We start from the raw sequence: 23,805 nt of genomic DNA, 5'->3' as shown, positions 1-23,805 counted from the left end.
GTAGTCATTAAATTTCACTGTGCTTCAGTTCCTCTTGCCTTACCCCTTATTTTATTTAGGAAATCATTAATACATTTATAATTAATCTAGCCCTTCCCAGATGTATTTTCCTTAGTTGAAGTTAGTTGAAGGAAATAGAAAGAATTCTTTTTCAGGTATTTCATTTTTGAAAAAAAAAAAATAATCTAGCAGATATCATAAACTGAGACATGTCAGACACATCTGTACTTTCATCCAACCTTATGGGAACCTTCCCACAATGTCAACTCTAACCTGCTTCAGACATGGCAAACCATCCATCCCACTTGAATTAGTTCAGATAGATGGGTCATTATCGTGGAAGAAAAAAAAAATGTTTTTTGTCTTCCCAGAGCTTATTCTCCTGTGCTAATAGCATTTCAATTTCCTTTTGAGTAACTCTCTCTCCCTCATTTTGAGATAAGGAACCAAGGAGAAACTACAGGGTCAAAGGCACCATCAATCAGGGCAAATGTAGCCTCTGCAGAGAAAAGAAAAATCCAAACAGAAACCAAGATAAAAGAAGAAAAGCTCTTATAAAAATAACAGCCTTATTTCTTTCTCTTTTACATTCCCTCTTAGGCTCAAATGTACTTCATGTCTTCTACCTCCATGTCTACAGCATTGTCTCATTGTACAGGATATTGGTTGTTGTAGCAATACAGATAAACAGGCCATTTTACTTGAGCTAATTCAAGGGACTTTCCTTCCTAGCAACTAAACAGTTCAAATGGAGAATATTTTGAGCCCAGAAAGAGGAGTTGCAAATAAGGAACACTCAGAGGAAATCAGGAATGATGGCTACAGCAGAACTGTGATGCTCTCCTCCCTCCCTATACTACCCTCACCTTAGAGGGGAAGCTGGAGTAGAGAACCAGCTGTTTAAACTTTTACTTTGAGTCTCCAACTCTGTGCAACTTTAACCAAAGAGTAGAAACAAAACTCAGTTCCAGATTGCCTGGCTTGAAACAGATTGGGAATAAAGAGAACATCTGGGGACGCATCCATTCATTCCTATCCCAGTTTGGCAACCTGGAGGGCTTAGTAAACTTGTTTAAGTACAGGTACAGAAATTCATGCCCATTATTTCTTTGACAGCCTAGGGATTCCCTTTATTAAAACAATTCTGGTAGAAACACTCACAGGTACTTAACCACTGGCAGAAGCAGTCTTATGGTATATGGTAGGCCTTATTTCTGCTGGAAAGGAAACTGCTGAGGACAATGGATAGACAATGAGCAAGGTTCCATGAAGATGAACACTAGCTCTTCAGATGCCCTAGGAAGAGGGAATGTAAGGTTTTCGATCCTATGAAAACTGCATAGTCATCAAACAAGGTTTCAGGCCCAATGTGACTCCAGGGCACAAAGACAAGGCTCCTAACCAGAGGTTCTGTCAATTCACTTTGTCTAGGTTTTTCAGGTGGTGGCCCCAACCTTGAAGCCACTTCAATGGCCCTTCTTACTTTATTACTAGGTTCCTTTCATTCCTTCTCTTCATCCTCAAAGTGTTCAATGGATGGGCCAGAAACTTCAGAAAAAAACTTTGATGGACATTAAAAAATCAAAGCAGTGTTAAGAAAGGCAAACAACCAAGAACCCTTTACTTAAGAGCATGAACGAGCTTTTGAAAATAATAGTATTTAAAATACTATGGCCTAAATTTCCACCTCCTATACAGGAAGGAAGATTAAGTAGATAACTAATTGATTGACAGGTTTGTAGGTAGACAAATGGAGAGAGAGAGAGAGAGAGAGACTCTTAGTGCATTTTGTATTGCTGTAATAAAATGCCCAAGACTGGATAATTTATAAACAACAAAAAAATTACTTTCTCACCATTCTGAAGGCTAAAGAGTCTGAGATAAAGGTTAGTGGATTCAATTGTGTGGTGAAGGCTTCTTTTCACTTCCAAGATTAGGTCTTGTTGATGCATCCTCTGAAGGGAAGAAATCCTGTGTCCTTACATGGAGAAAGGCAGAAGGACAAGTGAACCAAACACTATGTGAAGCTTCTTGTACAAGGGTCATAATCCTATTCATGGAGGGAGACACTCTCATAACCTAATCGTCTCTTGAAGATCCCACATTGGCCACTGAGTTTTAAAACCTGAATTTCAAAGAGGACATATTCAAAATACAGCGTAGATTCTATTCTGGATAAGAGCCACTAAAATCAGTTAAATGATCTTTCCAACTTAAAATAGTAATAAGACAGTCTGGGTTTCCATTCTAGTACAAATTAAACATTAAACCAAAAAATTACAAATCTGTCATTGCAAAGCCCTTTCTGCCTGCAGATCGTGTGTTAAGTGCCCCTGGTAAGAAGGCTTCTGTTGAAAAGGACTGGGGGTCTAGGTTTTGGAATGAGGGTATCTGAGAGAAAGCAGAGGGCCTGAGAAGCTTGACCCCTAGGCCTTTCACAAGGACATCACTTTGGCAAGATTCCTTCAAGTGGGGAGAACCTGAGGCTGCTGCACTCTGTGTCTACGAAATTTAATCTTTCACCAAAGAAGTGATTCTTTGCAATCCCTGTTTAGCAGGAGGTAATGTTTATGATAGAAAAATTACCACTGTATGTTTTGCTGTGTTTCCTTTTTTCTCTTTGAAATTGAAGTTTTTCACTGTGAATATTATATTCCTTAATTAGACAAGAGTTAGTGAACAAAGAGAAGCCACACTCAAAATAGTTTAAGAAGGAGAAAGACCCTGCTCCCCCAATTTTACCCTCATTTGGTAAAGATTTCAAATGGTTTTGCTTGAGGAAGGGGTCCATATATTTTAGGTCTCTGTATGATGGCTGGGCTCTTTTAGCCTGGAACTTTCTTGGGATACTATTTATGGGGGAATTTTGTTAGATTAGGCAGTCAAGGGGCAGGCTCTAGTAGGTATGGTAATTTATATTTCCTTCCAGGAAGCTTTCACAAATCTCTTCTATTAAGAAATTCCACTACCCTGGCTACATATGGGGCAGATGATCCACGTCTGACCATTTCTCCTGGCAATAGCAGTGGTTCAAGATACAGCATGGGAGGTAATCAGAAGCAATCAGGATCCTTCATCAGGACTGAAATAGAGACTTAGGGGGAAAAGATTTTTTTTTTCTTCTCCCTGGGTTTCCTCAGCTAGGACAGCCCGCAGCCTGGTCCCTATGGAGAAATAGGAGAGAAGGACACCAACATGAAAATGGAAGTAAATATGAACAGAGATGATAATGAGAGCCAGAGAAGGTGTGTCCTGGAGTTCTGGCCCCGAGGCCCTGGTTCTTCCTTCAGGTCTGTGAACTGCTCCTTCCCTGCTTAGTAAGCCACCCATCTCTTGTCTCTGATCCAGTGAGCCACCCCCACCTCATGCTGCCCCTTGTCTGTAGACACCTGTTTACACTGAGTTCCCATCACTAAGGAGCCCTGGTAATACACACCATTATGGTGGGGGACTCAGAGATAATTCAACAAAAGTTTAAGGGGGTTTGTTATTGTTATTTTAGGCTATAATACATGCCTAGGGCAAAAATTTGAACAGCACACAGAGGAATATTATGTAATGATAAAATAAGTCTTCCTCCTACCATCCCCAGAAGCCCTCTGCATAGAAAACAAAAACAAAGACAGAGAACTGTTAACAGCTTCTTCTATATCCTTTTAGTTTTCTTGAATTAACTTTATAGCACTCTAAAGGAACAAAAAGAGAATGAGCCTGGTGAGATGTATTATTCTCAGATCTACCTCAGCAAAACAGGGATGTATCAATATTACACCAATCTTTCCCCTTTTAAAATTATACTGGGTTTAAATTTGCAGTTGTAAGATTGCCTTACCATGAACTTCTACATTTCATATTTTATAAAGTGAAATCCCAACAGGGAAGCACTCGCTAATGAGTTTTGTTTTGTCATCATGTAGGATTTTTACAGCGTACTTTAAGACATCCAACATCTTGAAACAATTAGCAAAACCATTGAAATTTTTTTTAAGGTTTACAAACATAGAGGGATTTATTTTTAACTTCATGTCTAGGCTGGCTTGTTTGAAATTTCATTTCTGCAAAGTACTCAGAGGTTAGACAATGTATTCTGTCACTGTGTGCGCTCTCTCTCTCTCTCTCTCTCTCTCTCTCTCTCTCTCTCTCTCTCTCTTTCTCTCTCTTTAAACTTAAGGGGCAAAGAAAATCACTGAAGACTATATCTAAATGATACAACTGATGTTGATGTATTTTGGAAACATCTGCACAATGTAGGTATGGTAATTTATATATGACCAAAACCAGATGCTATACGACACAGTAAATGTACTAAATGCTTCACTTTACAATGGTTAATTTTCTGTTAAATGAATCTCACCTCAATAATATTTTTTAAAGGTGGCATTTAAGAAAGTTCTACCTTTTGCAATACAAATGTACATTAAAAATTTTTTAAAGTCATCATCTCTAACAAAAACAACAATAAATCTTTGTCAACAATCTAATCCAGGAAGAACACTGGGCTGAAAGTTTTCCAATAAATAGTAGACACATTAAGTAAATCATTGTAATATGTTAAAAGGTGAGGATTACTATAACAAATGAAGTAGAATAAAATGAGAAGAATCAGAAGAAACAGTAAGGTAGGAAGTAGAATTTAAAATGATGGCCCTGGTTGGCCTCATTGAGAAGATAACGCTTAAGAACAGATCATAAGCATAAGAGAGAGTTGGTTAAGCTCAGGAATTTCAGATTCCTGGGGGAAGAAATCTAGAAGAGGGAAGAAGGAAGAACGGTGCAAAGGCCCTGAGGCACAGTCATCCTACATGTTTAAGGAATAGCAAGGCCAGCATGGTTAGAATGGAGTAAATAAAGAAAGAGGAGATCTGGTGAGTAACTTAGAGCCGGAAGCTATAGAAGGCCATAATCAGGGTTTTGCCTTTATTCTGAGTAAATTGGGGAGCCATAGCAGAGGTCGGGACTCATGGCCATAGCAGAAGACTGTACTGAGAATAAAATGGAAGGAGGAAAGAGAAGAGGTGTCAATGGTTAACACAGAGAGACCTATCTATCAGGAGGCTGTTCCCACACCTTTGGTAAAAGATAAGGATAGTGATAATCAGGGAAATAACCATGCAGATGGTGGGGAATGGTCAGCTCCTCAGTGTGTTTTGAACACGGAGCTCACAGAATGCCTGACAGATTGGATCTCAGGTGTGAAAGAAACAGAAGAGCCACAGAGTGGCTTAAGGTCTGGGCTTGAGCAACTGCAAGGAGAGAGCTGGCATGCACAGAAGTGAAGAAGGCTTTGAGTGAAGCAGGTTGGAGAGAGGAAAGGGGAGAAAGGAGATGGCGGTGATGATCAGTTCAGTTCTGTGGACGACTTGAGATGTCTATTAGAAAACCTCCTGTAGATACCTCACAGGACTGAGGTGGTTTTGGAGGTGCTGAGCCATCCAGCTCATGGAGTGGAGGTGAGTTTGAGCTATCCAGCCTCTTGGCCTCCCTAAGCAATAACGTCAAGCCCAGTAGTGATACTGGTCAAGCTCAGTGCTTCCTTGTTCCCTGAAGTGTAATGTCCTTACCTTGGCCCATTGTCAAGTTATAACAGTGTTCCTCGGTACCTCCCCTTGCACCCTCACCTGTTTTCTAGATGGGAATGTTATTTTACTTCAGCCAATGTGCTATTTTTAAAAAAAGATGCTGTTATTTTAAGAAAGCTGTAACAAAATATTTTCTAACAATTATATTGAATCCACAAATGGTGACGGTCAATATACATTTTCCCAGACCACTGTGACACCTCTCAAAAGGAACCTGGGCCCTTGTGCCACAATATACCTCAGACAGACAGACAGACAGACAGACAACCTGTATCCATTTCCTAGGGCTGACATAACAAAGAAGCAACAGAAAATTATTCCTTCACAGTTCTGGAAACTGTAAGTCTAAAATCAAGATCTCATCAGGGGTATGTTCACATTCATCTCCTCCCCCCTCCCCATCTCTCTCTCTCTCTCTCTCTCTCTCTCTCCTGTATCTCCATGTCTTCACATGGAATTCTTCTCCTGTATGTCTGTATCCAAATTTCCCTCATCTTACAAGAGCACTAGTCATTGGATTTGGGACCCACCCTAATCCAGCCCAACTTCATTTTAACCTCCTTACATCTACAAAGACCCTATTTCAAAAAAAAAAGGTCACATTCACAGGTACCAGGGATTAAGATGTCAACCCATCTTTGGGAATTGGGGGACAATTCAACCCAAAACAACACTGAATATCAATTATTCATTCATTCGTTCATTCATTCATTCACTGGGAACTTTCCCTGTGCTTGGTACACTCATAGGCTCTGGAGATTCAGGAACAAACAAGATAACACAGTCTTTGTCTTCAAAGAGACGATGGTCTGTGGGAGACAAATACTTTCAGTACAGTTTCGCAAAAGAAAACTAAGTAAAATGGGAATTTGAAGAAGAGGTGCTTAGACTGGAACACCAGAGAAATGCCACCTGGAACAAGTGACATCCAAACCAAGACCTAGATGATAGAATGGGAAAGAGGATACCAGCTGAAGGACAGTCTTTGTCCAATTCCGGGTGTCAAATAAATCATGCTTCCCCCTGGGACCCTTGTAGTGCTGAGTGGTGATAGTGGTCACAGGAAATAAGGATGGACATATACACAGTGGTCGGTCATGAAGTTCTCTGTACACATTCTAAGATTGGGACTTTGTCCTTCAGTGTGATTCCCCAAAGAGTATCCTATCACTCTGAGGTCATTTGTAACCACAGCAGTAAAGCACTTTTGCCAGTAGTCTGTTTCTTATATAAGTTAGATCAGATTCTATGATGCACCTACAATTCCCATCATTTCCCTTCACTTGTTTTACAATCATGAAGAAAAGGAGGGGATGTTTCAACCATCATGCAGGAAATGTGCATAGTGCGGTATGCCCGTAATTTGTTCTGAACTTGAATATCCTCCTTCAGATAAGGGCCATAGTGTCAAGGAGGTTGTGAACGACGTCGCTAGGCAATGGGACATTACTGAAAGACATTTGATGGAGGGGTGCCGTGATCAGATCATTCAAGTGGCCTTTTAAACTTTGGTTTGGAGAAAGTGGGGTTTAGAGAGCAAATGAAGGACTATGGTTATGCCCCAGGTAAGAAGTAATGGTGGCCTAAACAAAAGTACTAGAGAGACACAAATGGATTTTAAGGTATTAAGAAGGCAATATTCATAATACAATTAAATATGGGAAGAAAAACTAGTCATGGGAGGGACAGAATAAATCAATAAAAATTCTCCCATCCATCAGTCCTTTTTTATCCAATTAGTGTCAAACTTTCACACCAAACCTCTTAAAGAGCATGTTAAGATGAAACCAAATGGATTTCTAGCTTTGGCATGCACACAACACTACAGGCATCTCCCAGCCATGCAGAGCAGACAGAGACGAGGCGACAAAACAAATCCTGGCCTTGTGTGTACACAGCCAAGCCTTTAGCAAAAGGAATAAGCTCAGCTGCGAAGGCAAATATCAGAATGGTAGCCAGATGGGTGAGGCAAAATGGCCAAAGGACACAGCAAGCCCAGGGGTGATTGAAGGAACTGGTCCAATCAAATGTGTGGAACGCAGTGGAGAGGAATCCAAGTGTCCTGTCTGCCCTCCCCACCCAGGCAGGCAGGCAGGCAGGAGGTTATTTGTAGACAAATTGTCCAGGGGCCACAGTGGCCTGGTATAAAGATCCAGGTTCCTGTCCCAGGGAGAAGGGTTGGTGACAGCTGTATAATGTCAGGGCCTGATCTCAAGCTAAGTTCAGGGTCTGCGTCTAGTCCTTAAAGGAGACTATGCCTTTAGGGGTGATTGAAAGCCAGAGATCAAATAGAAGCCAGATTTGTGGGTTAGACCAACAATGGTCAAGAGAAAAGACAGACGTCACTTGAGGAAATGTGAGTATCAGACTATGTTGATAGATCATCAAACCCAAGTTCAAGTGGATGACTGGCCATCAAGTCCCAGCAGAGGCACTGAGGTGGTCAATCTACTTCTTGCCTGAATTGATTTGGGCTCAGAAACATCAGAGGGTCAAGGAGGCAGCTGAGAGTGAGGTATATCCTCAGACCAAAGTGGGGCAACTGGGCAACATAAAGGCATGGAAATTGAGGCAAGAGGACAACAGGTTTAAGCTTATTCTGCTTGATGGCATGATGCCCACCCTCTGATAGATGTACTCATGGGAAAGAAATGGCTACCACTGAATTACCCACTTGGAAGTCTAAAGGGCTGGCATTAAGAAAGTTGTCTTAATTACACTGACATTAATCGAGCACCTATCGTATTCACTCCATGCAAAGATGCCAAACACATGGTCTCTGCCTCCAAGTATCTTACTATAAAGCAAGCATGATAAGACTCAAAAGTAATAGTGTGAGAAGTCCTGGTCAAATGCTGTGGAGTGTAATGGAAAAATGAAGAACAGCAAAAAAATAACAGGAGTCTGTAAGCCTCTTGAGAAGAGACCATGGCTATTTTTGCCTGAAGGACGAAACTCTAGCCATTGTTCCATCAGAGATTCAGTCACCTCTCAGTGCTACCAGCTGCCTCTAACTCCAAGTGAGAAATCACAGCCATTGTTATTTTATCCATGTTTCCCTCAACTATCTAAGTCTTATAGGAGAGGGGGGCACCTAGTATTCTTATAGCCAGGACTGGAAATCTCTAGCTCTGTTCTTACGGAACAATTAGCCATCTCTGCATTTCCTAACCTCCATGAACTTCAGTTCCCAGACAATGAGAACAAAGACATGCTTGCTTCAAAGAGGTGTTGCAAAGATTAAGTAAAGTAATCCACATGAATGGGTCTTATAAACTTTAGAGAACTGAAAATACATTTATTATTTCAGTGGTGCCCTAACTTGAGCCTCAACTGGATTTCAGCCATTCCTGGGTGGGTTTGATGAACTGGCACTCGGGGCATCAGGGAGGATGGGGAAGTGGTTTTGCTTACATAACAAGAGAAAAAGACCCATAGGCAGCAAGTGGGAGGCTTCAGATATCCATGCCCAGCTCAGCCCCACTGCTAGGAGTCAGAATTCAGAGAAAGGAGCAACATGTAGGAGCTGGAAGAACTTCTTTACCAAGGGGACATTACCACTGCCACCTTAGGACCTATTGACAAACCAAGATGCAGAAAGGGGTGAATGCGGTGCTCTTTCCAGCATAGGGAAAGCTTCAAAGCAAAGATGCTATTTAATCACCCAGTTTCTTTATAGGGAAAAGTGTTTTGATCCAGATACCATATAAGGCATCTGGTACCCCTCACCCTCAAGCTGCCTGGGTACTTATAGACATTGTCTGCATAGAAGGAGAAAAGGAGAATAAGAGGAAAAACTGTGAGTGGCCATGAAATGTGCCTGGGGTTGGCAAGAGTCAGCAAAGATAGGAAATTTCCTCACATCTGACCCCAAGAACGATACTCACCGGTGGGTGAGCCCCGAGAAACTCAAGTCACAATTAAGTCAGGATGAGTGTTAGATGCCACATGAGTCCAGGTACCATAGCTGCTGTTTCTAGTCATTTCAATTGTTTCATTTTTTTTTTCCCTAGGGGGCTGCGGAAAAAGATGTGTTACCCAGCAAAACCAGAAGCCCCTCTGATGAAGACCACCCAGAAGTTTTTGCCAAGGTATCGGAAAGCATCTGCCTGTGCTCTCTGCAAATGCTGTTCAGATCAGCTGCCGTGTCCAGTAAACAACTTCTTTTGGATTTCATCTCCGGTGTTTTCCAAGTCTGGGAGAAAAGGGAAGGGCAAGGGGAAGGATGTGTAAGATTATAACATGGGAACTGCAGGGTGAGGTGGGAAAGGCAGAGAGAGGAACAGCAACTGTACAACAAGAAATTGCAAAACATCCCTTTTAAGTGGAAATGGGGCAAAGGTGGGCCAAAGACAGCATGTAAAAATAGGATAGGAAGTCTGGCCTGAGGTGGAAACATTGGATTTTTTTTTCTCTTTCTCTGCATCCCACCACCATTAAATCAAGAATTTTCACCCAAGTGTCTTAAGAGGAGCTTCAGACATGTCCAGTATTACCACACAGACGCCTGCATTCCCTCAACAAGGAGAGAGCAAATAATTCACCCACGGTCTGCCAAGACAGCTCTCTGGCTCCATAAAGCTCTCTGAGGTTGAAGGTTGGTGCATGCCAGACAAGGCGGAGCCCAGCAAACAACAGGGGTCTCCTTAGCAGTTTGGAACTTTCACACAAATGCCCCTGCAGTAAGCCTCAGTTCAGCTTCATCCAGCAAATCCTGCCTCTGACAGAATCTGACGCCTATTTCCCCAGCCCATACTGGGTGGCAACCATGATTCTGAGTCAACAAGACCTGGCCCCTTACTGCCACGGAGAAGCTCAGACTTAAGATGGACGGGGTAGGAAGGTAGTTGACCCCTAGATCCCAAAATGGATAGTGAGCAGCTGATGGGTGAGTGGGTTTGGTGTGGGTTTGGGGAGTGTGGCTTTCCCAAGATGTGGAGTTATTTTAGCACAGTTTTAAATAGTAAGTAGGAGTTTCCTAGGCCAGACCAGAAGGGAAGAGGAATAGCTAATTTTGTTAGAGCTCAGCGTGTGCCAGGCAGAGTGTAAAGTATATTTCAGGGAGAAAGAACAACAGCAGATCCAAAGTCTCAGCAATGTGAAAGTGCTTGATATCTGTATCAAAGGCAAATTCTGTGTGGAGAAAGTGTAGCGCACTGCAGGAGTCGTCAAATTATAAGTCTAGAAAGGCAAGACACGACGAGGCCTTGAAGTCTAATATATGTATATTAGATTTCTATACACAAGCACACACAAATGTCTAGCCAGGTATCTAATATATATGTATATCTAATAAATATTATATATGTATAGATGGATATTTGTGTGTGTGCATGTATTAGATATAGTGATGAAGATTCTGATGTATTTCTATTTTATACTTTGTGTATCTATATTTTCTTTCTTCCCACCAACAGAAAGAAAAGAGGCTGAGATGAACACCATTTGGAAAGCATGTGCTTCATTCAGCACATACTGAGGAGCCACTGACAATTCTTAAGCCGAAGACTAAGGTAGCTAAGTGTGAGCCAGGGAGAACTGCTTAGGTAGGAGGTCTTCCCTCAGTGCTCCCTTCCTTTCTGTTTCTCCAAGATCATCTTCCTGGTGCCACCTGCAGACCCAGAAGTCAAGCTTGTGGGATTAGACCTCTCAGTCCATGGGATGGGAAGCTGCCAGCCATGAGCACAGAGGCACGGCCAGTGAGTACATTTCTCTGCCTACTCGGAGCCCCCAGAACTTGACAGCAGGCACAAAACAACCTGGCTCTGCCCCAAGCACAAACACAGGGGGGAAAGGACAGGTGGCGAAGCACTTACAAAAGCTGGAAAAGAAGGCAGATTTTTCCCCCCCACAATGTAGGAGCTTTTATTACTAGAAAAATAAAATCCTGTCTGAGCAAATGCCAGGAAAACGATTAAGGGCTCAATTCAGATCGGCTGGGCACTGCTGAGCAGGGAGCTAAACAATGTCAGCCCCTCTCTCAGTGCACATCACGTTTGGGGTGAGCGGCCCAAGCCCCAGCCAGGCCTCTTGCGGCCAGTTTTGCAGAATCACAGTTAAGCTTTGGACACTTGGTTTCAGTTGAAAGAATTGTGTGGAAGAAGGAATAAAAGGTTCTTGCATGCACACCAGCTCTTGCCTCCAAGGACTAAGAAGAAATGCAGCGGGGACGGTGCCAGGCCCTACAGAAATGCTTCTTCCTTATGGTTCTCAGGCTCCCCAACCTGACCCAGGAAGGGCATGAGATGGTAGAGGAGCAGGGCTGGCTTGGGAGCCCCTTTATACTGCCTGTGGGGACTTTAGGCAAGATTTTAATTTCTCTGAGTCTCAGTGTCTTCATCTATTAAGTGGAGATAATAATGCACAGGGTTATTATGGGGATAAAATGACATAATATATGTAGAGTACCCATAAAGTAGACATTTAGTATTTGGTAACTTCTTCCTATTATTATTATTATTATTATTATTATTATTATTATTATTATTATTTGCCAGGGCCTCCTAACCTCCTAAATCAAAGAATTGTGGCCAGAGGTATATGATTAGAGATTGGGAAACTAATGTTTCAGTCCTAATTCAGCTACTAACGAGCTGTGCAATCTTATGTGAGTCACTCAGTCTTCCTGAGCTTCACTTTCCCCTCTTAAAAATGGGGATATTGGGGTAAATAATCTCTAAGGGCCCCTTGTATCTCTGACTTTCAATATTAATTATAATTACCCCTATGAAGCAGTTGTTTATGTGTCAGGATGCCCAGCAATGCACATGTGTTACCTATTCAAGTATTATTATACTTCATTTTACAAGTGAAGAAAATAAAGTTTACAGAAGCTTAGAAACATGTCCCTGATTGCATTACTAGTAACAGCATGTTAGGAAGTTTTTGCCCTGACTTTTTTTTTTTAAATGAATTAATCTTTGCTCCAGGGTTCCAAGGCATTATTCTAAACAGGTAATAAAGTTAAACCATTCTACAAGTTCTAGGGCAGGTTTAAACAGCTATCAGTTCTTGAAACTAAAATTGGAGTTTCAAGCCTGAGAGATACTGATCCCACTTTAGCAGTGTGAAATGGGCTCCACAGAGGAGAAAGTCTTTCATCAGGAGGGAGGACAAATTTACTAGAAATGACCACTCCTGGGGCTTTCAATCCTGGCAGACACAGAGCATTGTGCTTGGACCCAGGGAGCCAGGCAGACAGTCCACAGCAAGGGGGTCAGCACAAGGATGCTAGAACAGGCCTCTCCTTGGGGCTACACCACTGTGGAGGAGATGCAGAAGAGAAAGAACTGTGACTTGGCAGAGAGTTGCTACCTCTAGAGATACAGGCCTGAGTCTGACTAACAACAAGGAGACACTGGAAGAAATATCAAAGCCCAGTTCTCATGGCCATAGAGCCCTGGAATGGGAAAGTCATTGGTTGCTAAGCCTTATATCAACTGTCTATTGTTCTATGACAAACAATAAATCAATTGTTTAAAACAACAGAGATGCATTATTTTACACAATTTTTAGTTGGCTGAGCTCAATTTGGGCAGTTATTCAGCTCCATGTGATATCAACTGGATTTGTTCCTGTGGCTGCATTCAGCTAGGAACTCCACTGAGCTAGAACATGAAAATGGCTTTTCTCATATGTCTGGCAGTTGGTACTGACTACCAGCTGGGACACATCAGTTGTCTGCCACATGGACTTTCATCTTCCAGGGCCTCTCTCCACATGGTCTCTCCACCTGCCTACCCTGGACATGTCAACATAGCAGGTGGCTTCCAAGAAGGAAAAGTCAGAATCAGGTCAATAGACAAATAATTAACTGTATTTCTTCATACTAGCTATGAACAATATGAAATTGAAGTTTGAAAAAGAAAAACAGTGCCATTGACAATTCCAAAGCATTAAACACTTGGGTATTAACTAAAACTACAAAATACAGATAAAAGAAATTTTTAAATAATAAAATAAATGGCAGGATATACCATGTTCATGGATTATAAGACTCCATATTGTTAGCACACCACTTCTCCCCAAATTTATCTGTAGATTTATGAAAATCTAAACATGCCAATCAGTAGAGTGACTTTCATAGATATTTACAAACTGATTTTTAAAAAGGCAAAGGAACAGAATAACCAAACCAACTTTTATAAGGAACAGGAAATGAGTGGTTAAACAAACTCTGGTACATCCATACAATGAAATAGTAGTGAGCAATAAAACTGAACAAAATATTGAAGTACACAATGACTTAGATAAATCTTCCAAGTATTCATTATTCTTTCCAAAGCATTCATTACTCTAAGTGAAAGAAGCTAGACTCAAATTTTATATACTATATGACACCATTTACAGCTCATTCTGGATTAGGCAAATATAGGGACTTACTCAAGAAAATGTAATATTGGGTATAAGACAGATAAATAGGTCAATGAAACAGAATAAAGAGAGCAGAAACAGACCTGCACACATATGATCAATTGATTATTTGACATAGGTGTGAAGGCAATTAAATAGAATAAGGATAGACTTTTTGGCAAAGGTTTCTGGAACATTGGATGCCCACATACAAAAATGTGAATTTTGACCTACAACTCACACCTTGGACAAAATTTAATAAAATAGATTAAAGACCTAAGAGTAAAAAGTAAAATTAGAAAAATTTTAGAAGAAAACAGGAGAGCCAGGTTCAGAGATACAAGCCTGTAATCCCAGCAGCTCAGGAGTCTGAGACAGGAGGATTACAAGTTCAAAGCCAGCTTCAACAACTTAGGAGGCCCTAAGCAACTTAGCAAGGCTCTTTCTCTGAATAAAATAAAAAATAGGGCTGGGGATGTGGTTCAGTGGTTAAATGCCCCTGGGTTCAATCCCTAGTACCAAGAAAGAAAGAGAAAAAGAGCGGGGGTGGGGGGGGGTGGAGAAAATTCATGATCTTGGATTAGGAAAAGAGTTTTCAGTACAACAATAAGAGCACAATACACTTAAGAAAAATACTGATAAATTTGATTTAATTTCTTTTTCCATTAAAATACATATCATTCTAGAGAATACAAAAATATAAGGACATAGACTACATCAGTGGTTACCAGGGACCAAAGGTTGGCAGAGGGTTTGACTACAAAGAGGGAATTTGAGGGACCTTTTATATTCTGATTTTATCAGTGGTTACACAATTCTATGTATATGTCAAAAAGCACAACACTATACAATGAATACAAATTTCACTGTACTGAAATTTAAAAGTAAATAACAAAATCCATCCCCCCAAATAGCAAGCTAGTTAATTAATATTCCTTCAGACCCACCTTGGAGAAGACACCATATATTCTCCCCATGGCAAACCAACAAATATTTTTAAATCGTCAACCTTCCCATAAATAAAAAATAAACATTTAATCAAAGAAATGTCATTTTTGCCTCTCTCCTGTATTTATAAAAACTTTTAATACTCTCTAGTAATGGCAATGGTTTGACAAAGCGGGCAAAATCAACAGCAGTGAGTGTGCATGTGTATCAGCACAACTTTTTTGGAAAACAATATGGCAATATGTGTCAGTCAAAAGCCTTCAGAGTTCTTTTCCCCTTGGAAAAATAAACCCACTTCTAGGAGTCAATACTCAGGAAATAATCAGAGATTCTGATGAATATCATTAGCTTTTCTACATTGAAATGCTGTCTTCCTATCACAGAGACAGACGTGCAATGAGTCCAAACAAATGTTGCTGACTCTCTGGATGCTGACTGACTTCCATAAAACATCTGCTTCCAGCCAGGAACCTGGTGGAAAGAGAAGACTTCTACCTCTTGGGCCCATTTAGTCAGGATGCTGCCTTCTGTGTAACAGTGTTCAATGACTGACTACACTTGCTGTGGCTGACGAAAGTGATGGATGTATTCCCAGGGAGTTAGCAAGTGTACCCCTTTCCATGCACATAGAGACCGCAGGGGTTCCCCATCCAGACTGCTGACTTCATGAGAGGCAAACCTAGGAGACCAGATGGAAGGCAATCAAAGAGGCAAGAGAGTCAGCTTAGTAGACACTGAGGACTGCTGAGAAAGCCAGGGAATTCTGGGCAGTTGCTGCTCATCCTAAGCCCGGGCTACATCAGCAGATTTAGACAAGAGCTGACATCTAGGGTGGCCAGAGAATTCAAGAAAATATCTCAGCTTGGCTCAGCATTCAACAGAGAAAAGAAACATCTTGTTCATCATCCAGAGAGAAGAGTCTCAGCTGAGAAATGTCAGGCACTGGCTTGTGAACCATGAACTATTCTCTTGATCTCAGCTAATGTTGCATTTATTCGTTGCTCTGCGTTATTATTTGGATGCTGCAATGCCATTTCCCAGCCCTCGCTGTTAATACAGCTGCCTCTGCTCTGGACTTGGTGCTCCAGAGACCCTTTCAGTCCTGATACCCAAGCCCACTCCCTACCCCAGGTTCCTCCAGCCCCCACCCCACCTGCCATCTGCACGGTGTGCGTGCGGGCGTGCTTGCGCACGTACACACACACACACACACACACACACACACACACATACCTACACCATGAGAGATTACAGCAGACACTGTGTGGGCTTAGTTTATGGGACCAAGTTATTAAGGAAGCAAGAAATCATTCCATAATGGTGTATTTTTAAATTCGAGGGCACATAATTCAGTAATGTTAAATAATGTTTCCAGGATAATGGGGCTAATAAGCTAACCAAAGACATAACTTTGAACTCATCCATTTACCAAGTGCTGTATTTATGAGTACCTGTCATGTGCCACTCATTATTACGCAAGATGCAAACATTAGTCTACAGTGAGGAACAAGACAGACTCAGTCTCTGCCCTCAAGAAAACCACTGTCTATCTGGGGAAAAACACAGGCTCTGTAAGCCACCCCAACTGGCCACAGAAACAAGATTAAACTTGTGTTTCCTACACCAAGCTCAGAGCCACAGCACTGTCTGCTTCTTACTAGAAGCAGCGCCCCCTGTAGGAAGAACAAAGTCTTAGAAGTTCTCTGGGAGAAGTCAAGCTGCATACCTGTGTAACCAGGTATAAACATTGAGCAGATGCTGGCTGGAGGTGATGATGCTTTGAACCAAATTACTGGACTCATCAACCCTTTTCAAGACTGTTCCCAGGACACATTCTCAATAAGGACACTCTGACCACTTGCCTCCTATCTGCAGGGTCAACCTTCTGTCCCTACAAACTCTTTTTCATCTTGCTTATGACCTTCCTGAATGGCATATTGTCTATTTACTATGCCTGTTGTTTAGCGTACGTGTCTTCACATTCTAAGTTTCCCCAAGGGCAGGGAATCCTTATGTGTTTTGTTCATTGATGTGTTCCCAGTACCTGGACAACCTGGTACACAAAAGTACTCAGTAATTATTTTTTTGTGTGAAAAATCAATGAACTTGAAGATTACGTATTGGGTTAAGCAGACGGAGGGTTCTAATCAGATAGGAGTAGAGGACAGAAAAGGGGGAACTGAGCTGGGAACTAAGTTCCCAGTCTGTAGGATAGGGGTCAAGTCTTGGCAGCCAAGAGAAGTGTGCTGTGAGAACTAGAAGGGGGTGGCCAAGCAGGTCCCAGACTAGAAAACAGAAGACCCTGCAGGAGGCAGAGTGTCTATTCTTTTCTGTGCTCAGAAGCATGTCAGATATCTGACAGCCAGGAAGCCAGGGTGGGTCAGGAAGCGTACGGCCATCTGTGTTCTGCAAGGTCCAGGGAGTCCAGGGGTGAGAAGAGAGTCAGGGGTTGGGGATCAAAGCCAGGAAAGGCTGAAATTCAGGAAATCTGAGAGAACAAGATAATGGTACCCATGCACCACAACACTGAGAAAGCCCAGTCCTGAGGCAGGAACAGTGGGAACCAAGATTTCTTTCAAGCTTCTCCAAGAGGTGTGTGGTCCCTGAGGCTGCAGGAGTGAGCAGGGCAGAGGGCATGGTTTAGAGGTCTCCTCCCTACCCCCAGTATGGTGGCTTCGTGTTTGTAGCTTGAAATTGACCATGGCAAACATATTTACAGCATGGAAACAGGAAAATGCTATAAATCAGGGATCATTGGCTTATTTGTTAGGCAACTGGTTGTTAAACATTTAACAACACATCCCTGACAGAGTTAATTATAAAACTGGGACTGCAGGGAGATCCTGTTCTTGGCTAAAACAACGGGCTGGAATTAGAGGTAGGCACTCAGTATAGTGAAGTATACCCCATGGAAAGATCCTGTGCCCTTGAGTAATACAGATAAAGCAGAACAAGATTTATGGAATCCTTCACTAGGAGTCTTCTATTCACTACAGAATCTACATAGGGATTCTGTCTTTTAAACTGGTAATCCAGAGACTCATTGAATCCTTTTATCCATTCACTCATTCAACAAGTACTAAGAGATCTATCATGGCCAGCCCAGCAGCTAGAACACAGGTGACGAAAGACTCATCCCTGCCTTCCTGGAACTTTGAGCTAATACAGGTTTCCACAAATTATGGCCTGAGTACCAAACGTAGCACCTGACCTCTTTTAGTTCAACCCTCAAGTTAAGGATGGTTTTTACAAATTTAAAGGCTTGTAAAGATGAATAAAGAAGAAAGAGAGAAAGAAGAATCAAGAAGGGATAACAGAGCTGGTCACGGTGGCACACGCCGGTAACCCTAGCAGCTCAGGAGGCTGAGACAGGAGAATTGAGAGTTCAAAGCCAGCCTCAGCAATGGCAAGGTGCTAAGCAACTCAGTGAGAGCCTGTCTCTAAATAAAAGACAAAATGTGGCTCAGTGGATGAGTGTCCCAGAAGAAGGAGAAGGAGGAGAAGGAGAAGTCCCTGTGTAGCTGGCAAATCCTAAAATATTTACTCTCTGGGTCTTTACAGAAAACGCTTGCTTGGTCTCGCAAAGCAGATGAACCTTGCTCCTTTACAGCCACCCTGTCTGACTATTAAAAGGGAAAGGTTTGGGTTAAGACTGGGCCTAAGGAAAGAACCAGAAGCAGGCAAGGTGATTCTTACAGATCATGAGGCTGGGAGTTTCTGGGCTACTGTTGAGTTGCCAGTTAGAAATGTGTTATTTGCAATTCTTTGGCTGAGTGCCAGAGGATGACACTGAGGACTAAACACTGAGTGCAAGGAGAGGGCAGGTCAGGGGTTAGCCCAGGAATGCAAGAGGGAACAAAGTCAGAGGACACTTGCTGGAGTAAATAGTGAAGGTGGAGAGCAAGAACCTCGTCAAAGTCCTCTAGAATGCCAGCACTGCACACACACTCACATCTAAGGAAAGACTGGTCCTATTGTTATTCCCATTTGACAGATGAGGAAGTGAGACACAGAACAGTAAAATAACTTACCAATAATCACAAAGCTAGTAAGTAGAGAAGTCAGGACTTAAAACCAGATAGGCTGATTTTAGGATCCATGCCCTTAACCACTCCTCATCTGGTAGGGGAAGAAAGGAAGGCAGATGGAAAAGAAGGACAGAAAAGAACGTGGAGATCCAGTTGTATCCCAACCCAAGGGGTGAGCAGAGGAAAGCAGGACTCGGGCCCCAGTCAGTCAACAGAGAAGTCCCCCAACCCCATGACAAATGTGTCTGAGCCTTCTCTGTGCCAGGTTCTCTGCTTGATGCTTCAGGTTAGGAAATAAATGGACTACACTCTGTCTCGAGGGGATTAAACAGGCAATGCCAATATGGTCCAGATTAGGATCTGTAGAGACCATTAGGATTCATGGAGAAAACAGCTCCACTCCGAAGGCAGCTGACCCATAAGTTTGGAGTCAGGTGCGAGGGAAGGATGTGGAGCTTGGGCTGCTTGGCATCACCTGGATGAACCACTTTCTGGTTTAGGTAACAGAAAAGGCTCAAAGGACAATTCAAGGAGCCAACAAACGTCAATGTGCAGAAGAGAGATGCCAAAGCACACATCCTGACGAAAGGCCAAGCAGCTGGTAGAAAGAGAGGGATGCCCTTAGGAATTCAGGTCACCTGGCAGATCACCTGGCAGAAGATGGTGCAAACAGAAATGGAGCAAGGGACCAAGACACATTTTTCAGGTCTTTGTCACACCACCATCCGTACCTCACAGTTTTTTTTTTTTTTTTTTGCTTCCTCTTATTTCCTAAAAGCCAACTCTCCCTCTACTTTATGATCTTGCAAATTACTGTCATTAGCGCCCCCTAGTGCTGGGGAAGACCTGGGCAGCACTGGGCACTTGATGCTCAAGCTCCTCCTGCCCTCCTCCCCAGTCAACTGACCTTCCCAGGATGAGCTCAGGGCCTTCCTCTAAAATAGTGACAGACTCCTTTTCTTAAATTTCTCCCCATCAACACTCCAAGCACAGCATGAGGATGCTGGGAACCTGTGCTGGCATTGGTGACTTCACCTTTCTCCCTCTGGGAAATGAAGCCACTCTGTAGTCACCAAGGCCATGATAACAGTGCAAGTCATCAGCAGTTCTCGGCAGAGCAGAGAAATGTCAAGGTTGTTGGATGTCTGAACGGAGCTGGAGGTCCTAGGGTTAATGTAGCAGAAAAAAATGACAGTGTTCAGAGTCACAGGCTATTCCAACAATTGTCAAGTCCTCAGGAACCACTCTCATTAAAAAAAAAGACTCTTTGTCTGACAACAGGGAGGGCGGTGCACTAGGCTACAGTTCTTTTCTGGTTTTTAACATGTAGATCGATGTGCCTGTAATGAGCATTACCGTGGACACAGTTGCTGCTGGGCCACCATATTGGACAATCATCGGACTGTTGACCCAGAATTCCCTCCACTTAAGAATTACTCACCCCAACCCCGTTCATGTGACTGGGTGTTTTTGTGGCCTTGTCATTCCTGCCGTGCTTGATCGGTTAAATGTCAGTACTTAACCAACGTGGGCCAATCAGGGCTCTTGCTTGGGTTTCTCCCTTCTGGAATTAGAGGGTCAGTCTCTTTGGTGGTAGAAGCTGGATGATGTAAGTGTCAGGAACTTTGAGTAGCTGCATATACAGTCACAGGAAGGAAGACTGTCTACAGTGGGAGAAGATGCAAATGAAGATCTCAAGCAGAGATTAGTGAGGTGAAAAAGAGCCTTGGCAACACACAAGTCTGGGGATCCAGTTGTTCCTGAGGCCAACTTGCAGTCATGTCACCTGCAATTTGGCAGTCCATTGTTCCCTGGATTCCATAAGCAGGGAAATCTATGTATTTTTCCTGTTCTGCTTCCAGCTTGAGTTTCTTTTACTTGGTTGTAAACAGCATCTGAATCCTCCTGTACGTCTGGTGATGCTGACTGTACGGTGGCATGGGAAAAAGTAAGAGTTCTTGGGAATGTCCTTGCTTTGCTCTCACAGTTGGGGTTTCAGTGTGCAGTGATCATCAGCCCCTAGCCCAGGGGAACACACAAGTCCATCCAGTAGCCACACCTCCCCGTGTTTGCCCACACCTCACCACACCCTGCCTGCTTTAGCTTCTATCTAGTTCTCATTTGCCCCGTCCCTCCAACCCAAGTCTGCTTGGGCAATCTCCCTGGACCTGAGCCCACTGCTTCATTCCTAGCTGTTTCTTCTCTTTCAGCATGAGAGGTATTCAAACCCTCCAGCCCGCAACCTAAGTTTGCCTTGATCATTCAGTATCGAGGGCCAAACCCCACACAAGCACAGTGAATCACTTAATGTTAAAATGGGATGGTATAGACCAGAATGTTCATAGGAGGCCAGAAAGGGGGGGAATGAGTATGGAAAACAAATTGCCTCAGTTTGGAGCAACAGAAAAGATATTTCAACCTGGAAAAAATATAGAGAGAGACAAAGGCATTGAAACAGAAAAGAGCTTAGGGGACAAGAGCACTACAAACAAGAAATAAACCAGGCTAGAGTACAGTGTTCTCAGAAAGGGACCAGCATTAGGTAAATCTGAGAGGTAAAATAAAGTCAGATTACATAGGGTCTCAATAATCAAGCAGAGGAGGTTAGTCTTAATATACATGAATGCATCATGGTAGGTTTTTGTTCAAAGAAATTTCATGCAGAAAATGATTTTTTAACTATGTCTTTTTCACAGAAGACAAGAAAGATATCCCTGATTTACACCAAAGATATGAGAAAAGATAATGCTTATTCCCATATTCCCACTGCCGAAACTATTCTTCACTTTCTTAAAGGTCTCATTTTTGGTTTAGGAGTGCTATTTTAAAAGTTGAATGTGTTCGATGCAAAGTTTTGAAAATACAGACAAGCAAATGTAAAAAAAAAAGAAAGAAAGATTTGCCCCCAAAATTCACACACAAAATAAGCATTAAGACGTTTGTTTACATCATCCTATAATGATTTATAATAGACCAAAAATTATTTGTCTTATAAAATTCTTTCTCTCAGATTTAGCAATCTATTTTCCATTGGTTGCTTTTGAGCTAATGAATTCCTCCTGTTATAATTAAAATATTATTTGATTCATAAAAATTAAAATTACATTTACCTTTTCTTTAAATTTTTTTTAGTTGCCAATAAACGTTTATTTAATTCATTAATTATTTATATGTGGTGCTGAGAATTGAACTCAGTGCCTCACATGACAGGTGAGTGCCCTACCACTGAGCCACAACCCCAGCCCATACACTTACCTTTTTTAGAATTCTAACCCGTAGCTTGAATAAACATTTTCCTACATTTGTTCTGTGATACAATTTAGAGTTACAAGATATTCAGCCCCAAATAAGGGGGTTAGGTTTAGGAAAGGTCTCATTCTTTGTAGAAATCAAAGATTTCTAAATGTTCTAGAATTAAATGATCAAACCTAAGTGAAATTTGCTCCGAGAAATGCCTTTTCAATGAAAATTCATTAATTTTAGAATTGTACAATTCTAATTGAAATAAATATATTCAAAAACAAAGAGCTGAAAACACGATCCTGGCCCAAATGTCCTACACCCCTGGAATTTATAGAACAAAGCCCCATTCCATAGGAAAGTCATGGTCTCCTGTCACCCAGTGAGTCCAGTAGTGGCCACATGGCCACTTTAAGAGGGCATAGAGACTAGAATTCAAGCATCTGCTTGAGGTTGGATGCATAATTATTAAGATCTCTTTCAACCCTGAGAACCTGAATTTTAATTGAGAGCATTTAATTAAAAAAAAAATTCCCATTTCAGATTCAATCACTCATTTGCCAGCCTGGAGCAAGCCATATCCCCTCTAGATCTCTGTTTTTTCATCCATGAAATAAAAGGACTTTTTTTTTTTTTTTTTTTGGATGAGGCCAGAGCTGTTATCTGACACTAAGCCACAATCTCTACATTTCCTCAGGGTCCTTTCCAACGGGACATACTCACGTCCCTGCTCCCTTGACTTCCAGGGCCTCACAGAACACCTCTGTTCTTCCTCAACATAGAGGAAGAAATGGTGTAAGCAAACAAAATCATCAAGGGTTGCTCACTTGTGCACACAAAGCACGCACCCAACAGCTGGAAAACAAAGAAAGTAGGTGAAAGGTGAAGTTGTTTGGCTGAATGGGTGTCAGAGGTTGGCTTACAGATCCACAGGGAGGCCTGGAGCTCTACTAATACCAGCCTTGCTGTGAAAAGTCTTTATATCCTAGCAGCCCAGCATCTAGTTCCCTCCCAGGCTTCTTCTGAAAGACCTAGAAGCAAGGAAAGCCTTCTTTGGAGGGGGTGGTGGCTGTTTTGTTTTGTTGATTTCTCAGAAAAATAAATAGAATTTTTTTTTTAAAGGCTGAGGTTCAGTCAGAGACCCTTCCTCTTCCTAAGGGGGGGGGGGAACCCCTTCCACTGTTTCAGCACAGCCCCAGAGCCCCTCGTGATTTGGCTTCTCTGACCCCTAGGAGAAGTCTTGTTGTTTTGTGAGCTTCTCAGAGTCCAAAGAAAACCAATTCCAGGCCTCTTTTTTCTTCTTGGTGTTGAACAAGAACAAGGGGAAGATAAAGAGTATTTATTTCATCTGGGATACTTTGCAACTGGGAATGAAATATCTTTGAGTTGTGGTCACTTATGGAGATGAACTTCTACCCATCCTCCAAGCAAAATATCACAAAGACCGACAAATCCTGGATCTAATTAAGTCTGAGAAAGGCACAGAGTCTGATTCCCTGGCTGAACCCAACACTCCTGAGACAAGCACTCTGATTTAAAACCCTTGGGCCTCCTCCCTATGCAGAAGTGTTACCAGTCTTGCAGTTATACCACTCTGCGTGTTACCAGCTCACCCCTGGGTGCTTTTGCTCAGCTTGAGATAGAATCCAAAAAATGCA

At 42.2% G+C, this 23,805-nt stretch overlaps 1 long non-coding RNA gene across 4 annotated transcripts in view; it reads right to left on the bottom strand.

Moving 5' to 3' along the window:
- The window catches only part of LOC308642280, a 37,412-nt gene extending 14,407 nt beyond the window's left edge, over positions 1-23,005 (bottom strand). The window contains exons 1-2 of one of the 4 annotated variants that reach the window (XR_014020517.1): positions 22,871-22,977; positions 1,856-1,978 (exon numbers count right to left, since the gene is read on the bottom strand). This is a non-coding gene — a long non-coding RNA (uncharacterized lncRNA). Of the gene's footprint in view, positions 1-1,855; positions 1,979-22,866 lie in introns of all 4 variants that reach the window. The other 3 variants (XR_014020518.1, XR_014020515.1, XR_014020516.1) reach the window with 3 other exon arrangements.
- Between the last annotated feature and the right edge of the window lie 800 nt (positions 23,006-23,805).

The sequence above is a fragment of the Spermophilus citellus genome (assembly GCF_964194105.1).
Source record: "Spermophilus citellus genome assembly, chromosome: 2".
Classification (NCBI taxonomy): domain Eukaryota; kingdom Metazoa; phylum Chordata; class Mammalia; order Rodentia; family Sciuridae; genus Spermophilus; species Spermophilus citellus.
This window is presented reverse-complemented; position numbering and strand designations above follow the sequence as displayed.